The sequence below is a fragment of the Suricata suricatta genome, chromosome 1 (assembly GCF_006229205.1).
Source record: "Suricata suricatta isolate VVHF042 chromosome 1, meerkat_22Aug2017_6uvM2_HiC, whole genome shotgun sequence".
Classification (NCBI taxonomy): Eukaryota; Metazoa; Chordata; class Mammalia; order Carnivora; family Herpestidae; genus Suricata; species Suricata suricatta.
This window is the reverse complement of record NC_043700.1, coordinates 184,866,835-184,880,101: the sequence shown is the minus strand read 5'-3', so window position 1 is coordinate 184,880,101 and position 13,267 is coordinate 184,866,835. Positions and strand designations below refer to the sequence as shown.

Below are 13,267 nucleotides of genomic sequence, written 5' to 3'. Positions count from 1 at the left end.
CACGGGAGACTTAGGAGCAGACAGGATAGTTTTTGTGCTTTTTTTGTTTTGTTTTATTTTAGATTGGATGACCAAGAGACATTGCAGAATAAACTTATGTTTAACCAAAATGTAACTATAACAAGACTAATAGAGAGAAAGAGGAAGAAAATTTGAACATATGAGAACAAAATAAGTTTTATAACATGCACATAGATAACACAGAGCAGCTCCTCCAGTCACATCTAACGTGTATCTTCTTTCCTGACATGTGAGCCCACATTTGATAAGTTATGCCTCCTTGATGCCTTACAGATCCACCAGCCTGAAGTGAGTGTGTGGCACCAGAAGATGGGGTTTAATAAAGCATGTGACTAGCCCTTGTTCTAGTTCTGGGAAGGAGACTCTAAATCCTTGGAATTTCCTTAGTAATAGGAATAGGAGCGTCCTTATTATTTATGAGCCCCTCAGACCTACACACCTGAGTTTATGCTAATGAGGTGACTCAGGACGTGGGCTCGTCCTGTTGGAAAGGCAAACCAAATAATTAGAGGGTTGGGGCTTTGAGTCAGATCTCTCACTAACCAGGAAGGGAGAGAAAAGAGGGGCTCGAGATTGCGTTCAATCATATGGCCAATGAGTCCATCAACCATGCCCTCATAATGAGTTCCCAATAAAACTTTTGAACATGGAGGCTTAGTGAGGCTTTCTGGTTGGTGAAAATATCAGTGTGCCAGAGGGGAGACCTGTCCTGATTCCACAGGTTGAGAACAAGAGGCTCTGCATTCAGGACCCTCCTAGACTTTGCCCTGTGTTTTTTTTCATTTTCCTCATCCTGATTTATATTCTCTATAATAAAACTGTAGACATAAGGATAGACTTCATGAGTTGTTTTAGCAAATTATCAAAACTGAGGGGTGTCATGGGAACCTCTGAATGTATAGGGAATCGGTCAGAAGTGCAGGTGTCCTGAGGACTCCCAAATTTGTGGCAGGTGTCTAAAGTCAGGGCAGTCTAGTTGGAGACTGCGCCCCCAGCCGGTGGAGTCTGGCACTCCCTCTGCATGGGCAGCATCAGACTGTGCAGTGATATTGCAAGTGACCTAGGTGACGTGATGGATTTTGGACTTCCTTTAAAAAATTGGTAGTTTTATTATCTACTTATAATGTGCATATATATATGCATCCTTATTTAAAGTGGAGTTTTATGCATGTTGAAATGCCCTTTTCCCATCTCCTCTCTAGTCTAATTTCCCTTCTTCTCAAAGTAAACAACTTTGAGTTTTCCAGTTTTCCAGTTCTTTTGAGGCATTTGCTGACATGTCTCCATAGACAACACAAAGTGTTATTTTGTGTTTGGTTTTTTTGTTTGTTTATTTTTAAACATTTATTTACTTTTGAGAAAGAGAGACAGAGAACAAATGGTGGAGGGACAGAGAGAGAGGGAGACACAGAATCTGAAGCAGGATCCAGGCTCTGAGCTGTCAGCACAGAGCCTGACATGGGGCTTGAATTTACAAATCATGAGATCACAACCTGAGCCAAAGTCAGATGCTTAACCAATTGAGACATCCAGGTGCCCCAGCATTTTAAAAATTATTATAGAAAATTTTAGACATATAAGAAGTAGAGAGCATACTATAATAAATTATTTCCATGTACCCATGAGACAATTTCAAGTTACCAACTCATGGCCAGTGTTATATTGTGTGTGCCTCCATCTGCTTCCTCGTCAAACCCACAAACCAGGAGATCAGGACCTGAGCTGAAGTCAGACGTCCAACCAAATGAGCCACCCAGGTGCCTCATGTTTGTGTTTTATTTGACATGAAAAGTGTCTTTGTATGCCCATCTAAAGTTTTTCTCCATCAATAATACTTTTTGGACACCTAATACTTATAGAGCTGCCACATTAAATGCAAAACAAGGCAAAACACCTTTGCCCATCCATTGTTGATGGATATAGAGGTTATTTCCTAACTCTAAGTATCATTTGAAATGATGATGTGATGAGCATCTTGTGCATGACTCCTTCGACCCAAGTTGAGTGTTTCTCTAGGAGGTTATCTTTAAATGAATGTGCTATGTGCGTTTGAAAACGTTGGTGTCCTTTCAATGATCTGATTTGACCATTTTAGAAATGGCTTATTTAGTGATGATTTGATGATTTAGAGTCAATGCCTCAAAGTTATAGCAGCGATGAACTACCAGAAACAATTTGGTGATAGATAGGCTGGCTATAAATTGACTGTTAGGAAGAGAAAGTTTTTGGCTAGAGGAAAGCATTATATTTTTGTTTATTGTAAATTGTAAGATAATTGGAACAGTGTGATTTTGAAGGGGAAAGAATAAATGGTTAATGTGATTTTGTAAATTACAGTCAGATATGTTTGCATATGTCATGAATGAGTGTGTTTGTGTGTGTATGCGTGTGTGTCTGCTTGCATACAGGCACAATTATACACATAAGAGGACTGTAATTTAAAGATGAGGTGTGATTGTCTTGAATTTCTACCCTAACTCTGGCAAGTGCTATTTACAGAATAACTGTGAGTCTGCCTCGGCTATTAGATTGGGTGACTTCAATCAGACATTTATTACTTATTTCTAGAGCCTGGGAAGTCCAAGATCAAGATAAGATTCCCTTACAAAGGCACTTATAACTTCCTCTTCTTTTTTTAAGTTTTTAATTTATTCATTCATTTATTTATTTTGAGAGAGACAGAGAGAACAGGAGGGGGAGGGGCAGAGAGAGAGAGAGAGAGAGAAAGAGAGAGAGAGAATACCAAGCAGGGTCTGCACTGTCAGCACAAAGCCTAATTCGGGGCTCTAACTCACGAACTGTGAGATCATGAGATCATGACTCAAGCTGAAACCAAGAGTCAGAAGCTCACCTGACTGAGCCATTCAACACCCCTTACAACTTCCTCTTCTTTTAAGGGCTGAGGGCCCTACCCTTATTATCTCATCTTAACCTAATTATTTCCTAAAGCCTCTATCTTCAAAAACCATTTTGGTGAGGGTAAGAGTTCAAAATATGAATTTTGAGGAGACACAAATACTCAGTTCATTAAAAAAAGTGGTTACGTCCTCATCGCAAACTGTTAGGACAATGGTCTTAGTACGTCCTTCTGTGACACATGGACAAAGATTTTCATTGGTTCAGAAACATAGTTCATGATGCTTTCTTGCCAAAGTTAACTTCTTATTCACTCTCCTTTCCCACCTATGATGTTTATGGAGCAGTGTTCTACACTCATCTTGGGATTTCTTTCTTAAGGCTCCAAAGTGGTTCCATCAGTCAGATGGTTCAAAAATTCTGATGGGATCCCAGGGCATTGGTACTATTATTTAGGAATAGTTACAGATGAGAATCACAGCTTTGGACACCAGGGCAAATTTCAGCTCGTCAAAGACCTTAATGATCTTTTATTCAGGGCTCATTCCCAGGAGAGGAAGCCCAGTGTGATTCTGACCCCTTCATTTGCAAAATATCGCTCAGTTTCTTACCTTTAGGGGATCCTCTCTTCAGGCAGTTCTCTAACCTTGTACATGTGAAAAGAGTGACAGTCTAGGGGTTGACAGGGAGATACCGCATGTGGTCAGCAGCGTCTTCCTTGCACGAGGAAAGAGGATTGAATCTGGATGCTGTACATTTGCCTCCCCCTACAGATATTTGCTTCCTCCTCCCCTCGATTTTCTGGTCACTTATTCTCTCTTCCATTGGTATGTTCATTATAGTTGTTTCTTTATTCTTAGGTCAGTTTCCCATAATATCACCACCCAGGATTCATGGTAATGTCAATGACAGTCATTTATGCTAATAGCTAATATTCACCAAGTATCTCCTTGGTTACAGGACCTGAATGTTTACATTTAATTCTCTTACCAATCCTAAGATATTATTATACTATAATTATATAATTATATACATTATATAATATTAATATATAATAATAGTATTATGTTATAGTATTATCCCCATTCCATAATGGAGAAAACAGAGGCCCAGAAAGACTATAGAGTTATCTGAAGTCTGACAGTCAGCAAGTGGTAATGCCAGGATTTGTACCAGGCAGTACGACTCCATTTTTAAAATTCCTATTCAGTTATTCATAAACTGAGGATTTTCACTGAGAATCCAATATTATTTAATTTTTCTAACAGTATTTTAAAGTTGGGATGATGAAGCCCATTATTTAGATGAAATCACTAGACTCGGCAAAGTTAATTAGCCCTAACTCACTAATTAAGTGGAGGAACCCCTTGAAATCTTTGTTTTTCATTAGGCTGTCTCACTTTACTTTCTCCTTGTTGCATTGAATTGAATCAAAGTCTCAAGGTCTTCTGTCTCAAGCCAGAAAAGAAACCATGAAATGCAGAATGTGTCTGTTTCATCGACTTTCTCTTGCTCCGTTCTTATTTTTGTCACCTTGTAGGTCCCATCATCATCGCCCCTTCGTAGGATGTGGTTCAACATTGCCCTCTGGTCTTCCAGTCCCTTGCTTCTGCCCTCAAGCTACAGCCTACCAATCTACATTTTAAAGTTGTCACAAGTTATGTTAGAATTTCCAGAGTCCTTGCTGCCTTAAGGCACGTTGGATCTAATTTTAAAATGATTTATCGTTGCAATTTGTGCTAATATCATTATAAATCATCAATTTACATAGACTGAAGATCTGATTAATTCAAATGTATTCATTTATTTTAGATTAATATGCACCCAGTGACTAACCTCTGTATTCATTTACACACAAGATTAAAAACAGATTATTAGATCCAAACAAGTACCTATCCCAAGCAGCTTGAGTAGAGTTGCCCATTTCCAGTGTTGGTCGGATAGCTTGGGGATTCCTTCTGCAATCCCGAAGGGGGTCAAAGGAAGACACATCCGTTCTAGCATGTCATCACTGCACCAGACCTTGAGCTTCCCACTCTGACACGGACATTATTGTCTGCACTACCTCTGGACACAACTACCCTTGTCAGCCTTGGTTTTCTAATCTATAAAGACATAATGAGTATTGACAAAATGCTTAGTACATGTTCATTCATAACATAGGGCTTTACAGATTCTTACTTATTTAATCTTTGCAACAACCCTCTGAGGTACTAATATTGCCTCATTTTACAGAAGGGGGAACTGAAGCTTAGAAAGCTGGTCACTTGCCTAAGATCAAGCTAGTAAGTTTCATAGCTAGTAAGTGTCAGAGATAAGATTTGAGCCTCCAAAATCTGGTTCTCCAGTCCATGTTCTTAGCCATTCTTTCATGTGGCTTTAGGACCAATGCAGAATTATGCAAGAATTGAAAGGGCCCTTAGAGATTTCTCCAAAATATTTCTAAAGCTAATTGTTGATATAGATACTCTGAGTGGGTGAAATCATGTCCAACACTTACTATGAAATCTCAAGATACTCAGTCTAGTTCTGGATAAAAGGCAGTTGATCGATAGATGTGTTTCCATTAGCTCTTGATTATTTTCCCTCTATAATGGAATTATCTCTTTAGGATGAAGGTATTTGATTAATGCCCTAGAGTTTTGGAGTTGTAAGATATGAGTTTGGTTTCTACTTCTGTTAGTCTTTGTTCGGTCACTGTGCACACAGCCCCTCAGGGAACTTTAGTTTTCTACTCTGTTAAGTGATCATCTTGTTTCCCTGACTGGCTTCTTTGGTCTGAGCTGTGAGCTCCTGTGACACATCAGCTGATTCCACAGTGACATTTTATAGGCAGTCCAGGCTCATTAGCCTGGACCTGAGTTTCTGTCCCCTGCAGTTTTTCCTAAGTGCTTCACTACTGAAGGAGAGTCCAGGAAGCAGGTCACCTGTTTCCAATCTGTTAAAAGTTTATAGGCAAAGGCATTGGGTTGACTTGAAGCACAAAATATGATTAATGATTTGGAGTACTAATGGAGTGTTGGCCCTGCAAAAATACCTTTTTATATATTTCCAGAAAGGCCTTTCTTACCTAAGACCTTGAATTTTGAATTATATTCTTAGGTCCACTTTTTATAGTCTAAACATATCTGTCGGCCACCTATTGTGTGAAAAACATTTTGCCTTGTGGGAGAGGAATGTTAACAATAATAAATATATCATGAACTTGCGGAGATTTTTCAAATTATTTTCATGTACCGCACTGTATCATTCAGAGTGCAGTAAAAATGAGAGACCAAAGCTTGAATCGGGTTTTATTGCGGCAAAATGACCTTAGATGACTGTCTTTCCGTGGGTATCAACTTATGTATCTGATTTGGGACCTGAACTCTGCTTTTCTATGATGCTTTGATACTTTGTGTTATTTAAAGTGGAAGCTATAGTCCCTCACACGTTGAAAGGCACAGGCTAGGTGCTCAACAATCTTGATGAACTGAACAATAAATACACCAAATGCTTTAAATCACAGGCTGTGACATCAGGCTGCCTGGGTTCAAATTCTGGCTGAACTATTTGGTATTTAACAAGTTACTTGATCACTGTATCCCACTTATAAAACTGCGGTGGTTAATAGTACCTATTTCACCGGGTCAAGCAAGGAGTGAAATGCTTAATAAATGTAAGTGCTAGAGCAGCGACTGGCACATAGTAGGTGCTCAGTGAATGCTAGTGGCTCCTGGCTGGTTAAGAAACATGGAGCACACGTCCACACAGAATGCAGAACCCTGCTGCGTACCCATGGTTTCTGTAAGCCCGCCTCAGGCACTGAGGCCAAAGTGGAACTGACCAGAGGGGAGGACCAGATGTGGAGGTCAAAAAGGAGTTCTCTGGACCACTAGAAGAGGTGCAACTTTGTTTTGAAGATAAACATGTTTAAAGGGCAGAAGGAAGGCTCTAAAATGAAAACTGGGCTAATGATGTTGGAGTTTGAGAGCCAGGTCTCTGGGAATAATGCTCATCTGATGACCCAAGCATCAAATTTGTTTTTATGTAGGTGATTGTCCTTTCTTTGTTTTTTTGTTTTCTTAATTTTTTAAGAGCAGTTTTAGGTCTTTAAGACAGTTGAGAGAAGATTTCCTGTATATCCCCTGACCCACCCATGCATCTCCTTCCACCTTATCAGCATCACTCACCAGAAATGCACTTCTTATTTTTTAAACCAAGTATGAGCCTCCACTGACACATCATAATCACTCAAAGTCCAGGGTTTACTCTTGGCATTGTACATTTCATGAGTCTGGGCACATGTATAATGTCATATATTTATCATTGTGATGTCATACACATATTTTCACTTCCCTAAAATTCTCTTTGCTCTATTCATCTCTTCCTCCCCTACCTCCCTCTTCCCCAAACCCCTACTTCTGATCTTTTTATTGTCTCCATAGTTCTGCCTTTCCTAGAAAATCATATAGTTGGAATTACACAGTATGTGTTCTTTTAGTAACATGCATTTAAGTTTCCTCTATGTCTTTTTTATGAAAGCTCATTTCTTTTTAGTACTGAGTAATAACCCATTGTCCTGGTGTTCCATTCGCCATAATCCGTTCGCCTACTAGAGGACATCTTGGTTGCCTCAGACTTCTGGCAAATAGGCATTAAGCTGCTGTAAACTTCCATGTGCAAGTTTTTTATGGATGTAAGTTTTCAACTCCTTTGAGTAAATGCTAAGGAGCATGATTGCTGGAGAGCAGGGCAAGAGTATGTTTAGTTTCATACCTTTCTTTTGAAAAGCCTTTGAGTTCTCTCTTCCAGGGTCTTGATGTTTCAGCATTTTGCAAATTTTCAGGGACCTTATTCCCCATGATGGACACTGGCCTTGCTATCCTTCCTTTATCTCTTCCTATCTTTCTTTAATGTGCTCCTTTTCATAAAAGATCCTTTCATCTCCCATCCCATCAAGTACTGAGTCCTGTGAATCCACTCACCTGGTCCTCCATTTTTCCACTTTTGGGTCGCCATCCCCTTGTCTCTTGCTGGAACTGTTACTATATAATAATCTTTTGCTAGTGCCTCTGCCTTTGGGATAGAAACCCTTCAGCGATGGCTTTAGAGCTTACACTTTTAATACCTCTATTATGCAGTAAGAGAGAGAGATTAATTCCCAACTTCACTTACATATTTTTGGACAAGGTACTTAACTTGTCTTGCTCTGTTTTCCTATCTCTAGGCAATAATAATACCTACCACCCAAAGTGGTTTTAGAGATTAAACACAATAGTCTCTGTTAAGTACTTATCATAGTGACTGCCTGATTCATGGTCATCTTAAAACCTCAATGTTGGGGCACCTGGGTGGCTCAGTTGGTAGGGTGGCTGACTTTGGCTCAGGTCATGATCTCGTGGTCATGAGTTTGAGCCCCACATCGAGCTCTGTACAGACAGCTCAGAGCCTGGAGCCTGCTTCAGATTCTGTCTCCCTCTCTCTGTGTCCCTTCCCTGCTCACACACACACTCTCTCAAAAATAATAAATATTGGGGTGCTTGGGTGGCTCAGTCAGTTAAGTGTCCGGCTTCGGCTCAGGTCATGATCTCACAGTTTGTGGGTTCAAGCCCCGCGTCGGACTCTGTGTTGACAGCTCAGAGTCTGGAGCCTGTCTTCAGATTCTGTGTCTCCCTCTGTCTCTGACCCTCCCCCGCCCACGCTGTCTGTCTCTCTTTCTTAAAAGTAAATAAAACACACAAAAAATAACAAATATTAAAAAACTCAATGTTATCAGTGTTGCTTGTAATATGACCAACACTATCACCAACGACATACAAAGTAAAGCTGGAGGGAAGGACAGATTCCAGATGTCAGCTTACGGTGAAGTTACAAGTGTCAGCTGGTCTCTAGCACAGCAATTCATACTTGTTGAATATATAAGGCCACAGGACATCTGAAACTCTAACACACACGGGATATCAATGGAGGGAAAGTTGCCAAGCCTGGTAAAGGGAGATGGCACATGTCCATATATTCACAAGTCTGTAAGAGTTATTAAAAGTAATAGTATTAGTAAAAAAAAAATGTTACAACAATAGTTGTGTGACTACTACTACCATTGCTATTACCACTGTGGGGACAGACACTGTGAGAAATTAGCCATCTTCAGCTTGCTTCCAGAGCTGAAGAAGCAGAGCCAGTGGAAGGAATGGAATGGAACATACTGCATTGCATCTCTGTCTAGCTTAGTTTTCCCAACAACCCTCTGCTGGATTTTTATCATCCCTCTTTTATGTCTGGAGAGTTTGAAGCTCACAGAATTGAAAATGGCAGAGCTCAAAACTCTTCTCAGACACCATGTTTCTTCTGTGGATTTTTGCTCACCATGGGAAGCTCTTTCTAACAATATCACACATCCAATAATGCAACAATTGCCTTAGGATACAGGGAGATCTTCTAACACAGGAGTTGGTCAAGTGGAAGCTAAGGTGTTAGGAGGATTTGAGCATTGGAAGAGGGATGGGATGAGACGGTCTTCCAGGTTCCTCTGAGGCTGAGAGTCTAAGCCTTTGTGAAATGCTGCCAGTGGCTGACAACCTTGGAGCAACACAGTTCTGCTATTATTCAGTTCTGTATTAAAAGAGCTCTCCTTTGCCCATTGGAAGCTCTCCAGTGCCGCATCTTGAATAGAATCTCCAGTCTGTGAGAACATATTTAAAAATGCACTTGTATAGTTAATTAGTAACCTTTATCTATAAATCCCCTCAATGAAATTCCAGAGCATTAATTGGCCATGAAACTCCACAGAGGCACATTTTCTTTAGCTAAAGTCAGCATTTTCTGACTTCCTGTAAATATTCGCTCACATGAAGCAGTTAATAGATTTCCTCATGCAGAACATTCTTGGCCACCAATGGAAAAGTTCTCTAAAAGATGGATTGCTGTCCCATGGCCTCAGGACAACTGCTGGTTGGAATCTTTACGCTGCCTGACACCCCCAGTTAATATCAAGCATCAAAATACTGATTCCATTTACCCAAGGGATGCAGGAGTGCTGATGCACAGGGGCACATGTACCCCAATGTTCATGGCAGCACTTTCTACAATAGCCAAAACTTGGAAAGAGCCTAAATGTCCATCAACTGATGAATGGATCAAGATGTGGTTTATCTATACAATAAAATACTACATGGCAATGAGAAAGAATGAAATCTGGCCATTTGTAGCGACATGGATGGACCTCGAGGGCGTCATGCTAAGTGAAATAAGTCAGGTGGAGAGGGACAGATACCATATGTTGTCACTCATATGTGGAACAGGAGAAAGTTAACAGAGGACCATGGGGGAGGGGAAGGGGAAAATTAGTTACAGAGAGGGAGGGAGGCAAACCATAAGAGACTCTTTAATTACTGAGAACAAACTCAGGGTTTATGGGAGGTGGGGGAGAGGGGAAAATGGGTGATGGGCATGGAAGGGGGCGCTTGTTGGGATGAGCACTGGTGTTATATGAAAACCAACTTGACAATAAACTATAATAAAAAATACAGATTCCAGGGCCAAATAAAGATATATCCATGAAGGGTCCCACTTTATTGTCTTACCAACCTGACTCCATGCTGGACACAAGTCTAGGGACTTTCCATGGATTATAACATATGACCTTCAAAGCAACCTAGCACAGGATGTACTTTACAGATAAAGTTACTGAGGCTCAAACCAGCTAGGTCCTAATTGTTCAGTGTGATAGCCGCTAGCCACATACGGCTATTTAGATTTGCATTTGCACTAATTAAAATGGAATAAGCTTAAAAATTCAATTCACCAGTCACCCCAGCCCCATTTCAAGTCTCAGTCGCTCCATGTGGCTTGTGGCTACCATATTGGACAGTGCATATGAGAATATCCGCATCATCTCAGCAAGTTCTTGTGGATAGCACTGGCCTGGAAGTTCATTTAAATGGTAGGGTGGGGATCTAAAAATCCACACCTTTGATGCTTTTGTGCAGTGGTGTGCTCCAGAGAAAGGATGTGTCACCTCTACCAGATGCTCTCAAACTCCTTAAGTAGGGGATGAGTGAAATTAGCAGAAACATCAGGATGGATATTTGGGTGCTGTGGGATGTTGAGTGGTGAGCACTCGAAATAGACCTTGTGAGGTTCCCTGATGTCAACCGGGTTAACACAATTAACCCGTGTCAGGGCTTACACCTCCACGTAACTTCATAGATGTTTCCCTCAGAAACCTACACTGCTTTTTTATTTGAGTAAGAAAACCAATATGTCTCAAAATTATTTCAGCCAAGTCACTACACGTAGCTTGCCCACTGACTGATGGATCTCTAAAAGTGACATCGTGTAAACTGATCAGTGATCATGCAACCCGCAGCAGACACATTTACTGGGGTCAGTTCTCAAAGTCTCTTTCTACTCAGTGTCTCCTCCTGGGGCTGCAGCAAGTGGTTCTGCTGGAATCTTCCTCCGAACACTTCTGAGGTTCAGAGCCACCTCCAAACTGTGTAAGAAAAGCAGACGGAATATTTAGTGCAGTTGCTGGAGCCATAAAAGAAAAAAATTAACCAAGCTTATTAGGCTCCCTGTTTCGTTTCTCTCATAAAGGGAGCAATAGGCAATAAATGCCATTCTGCTTTTTAACAGATAAATGGCCCGGTCGTGATAAATCCACTAGCATTTTCTGGGAGAAATATATTTTACTCCAGACAGTTTTAGTAGTGGGACCATATTTTTCAAAGGAGTCGTGAGGACACTTTCGTGAGGGTTAAACTTTTCAAACCAGTGTGAAATCTGGGCCAAGAAAGGTCCAGCCCTGCTGGGCTTAGATTCCCAAGTCAGGGAAAGGTACCTTTGTGCGCGGTTCTCTCCCTCTGGTCAGTTTGCCTACAGATGCTTCACTTTTCTTCCTCTCTGTGTTTTTATTTGATCTTATGTTTCCTCCTGGGGTTAGGGAATATACATGGATTACCTTTGTTTTTAAGGTGGAGGAAGTAAGACTCAGAAAGAGTCGCTGGTTTGCCGAAGTTATATACGCCAGTGAGTCTGGCGTCTAGGATTTGGGCCTTAGTCTTCCACTTTCCGACTTGTTTCATTCAATATAGTTTTTGTCCAGCAGACTGTGAAGGAAGTACCTGGGAGTTAGGAAGTTTGGGTTCTAGACATGCTTTTGCAGCCAACTGGCTAGATGGCCTTGGGCAAATCATCTCCCTCTAATGTTATTTCTTGCTGCCTGCGTGGCGGGTTCTGAATTTCCTGGGACTGAGGAGTTTTCTGTAACATGGGATGTTTAGTTCTAAAACCTGGAAAATGTCATGCCACTCTGATTCTGGCATTGATTCACTTTTGTTCTCCATGAGCGCTCCCTGGACAGACGCGCGCAATCCACAGACTTTGAACACCTGCACGTCCTTACCCTTCCTGTGTATCCTTCCCAATGTCTCCCCTGAGCTGTAGTCCATCTGCACGCTGGACATGATCATGGAGAGTGCCATAGTTTTCTCTACCTGAGTGTACTTCAGACTGCTCTCAGCCCCGGCCCTCTGCCACCCAGCCCCAGCTCCACCTCTCCAGTTATGTTTCCTATTGCTGCTTGTGGCCCTGACATCCATCCCATGAGCCAGCTGGCAGCTCAGAAGTGGTCTGAGAATGCCCCACTCACTCATCCCTCATAACTGTCTTCAGGTTCCATTCATCCATCTTTCATTGGTTTCTTGAATCTGTCTGCTCACTCCATCTCAATACTGCCTGCCTGAGTTCAGACCCACATCATCTCTTGCTTGGACCATCACACCTGACCCTCAGTCTTCCGTTATTGTTTCCTACCCTATTAGTTCCATTTTGCACCCTATTTGATCAAGTAACTCCAGGTTTCCCTAAGAGTCTACTTTTTGAGGTACAGGTTCTGGCTGTGTGGCTCTAAGCCTGGTCCTTTAGAGCTCCCCCAAATTGTTAGCTGTTTATAACCTTTCATACTTCCCTTTCCTCAAAGTAGCCGATATCTGCTTCTGTTGCTGGCATCTGAAAACTCTGAAGAATCCAGCATGCAGTTCAAAGAAGGCTCAAAGAAGGCTAAGCTTGGTGTTGGGGGACTAAGGTGTCACTTGAGTCATCTGAGAGACTATATCAAGACCAGGACAAGGTTTACTGAGTACAGCAATTTCCCCTAAATGTGGGGACACTTGGCTGAGCTGGAAGTGTCCTTCAGGTGCTCACAGGCGGAGTGGTGCTGAGTCATCACACCTGGGTTGTGATCCAGGTGAGTCACTTACCTCAGCTTTGCTCCAGGTAGGTTGAAGCTTCATGTTCATTCAGTGGAACGGCTCTTTGGCAAATCAACCAAACTCTCTGGCCTTAGCTTTTCATTCTGTCGATGGGAAAGAGATAGACCATTCTTTGTAGTGTGGAAGAGGAATCC

General features: G+C 41.5%; 1 long non-coding RNA gene across 4 annotated transcripts in view; it reads right to left on the bottom strand.

Annotated features, from left to right (window-relative positions):
* LOC115286014 overlaps positions 1–7,151 on the bottom strand; it is a 40,940-nt gene extending 33,789 nt beyond the window's left edge. For all 4 annotated transcript variants that reach the window (XR_003905819.1, XR_003905818.1, XR_003905821.1 and 1 more), the window contains exons 1-2: positions 7,050–7,151; positions 4,770–4,982 (exon numbers count right to left, since the gene is read on the bottom strand). This is a non-coding gene — a long non-coding RNA (uncharacterized LOC115286014). The remainder of the gene's footprint in view (positions 1–4,769; positions 4,983–7,049) is intronic.
* Between the last annotated feature and the right edge of the window lie 6,116 nt (positions 7,152–13,267).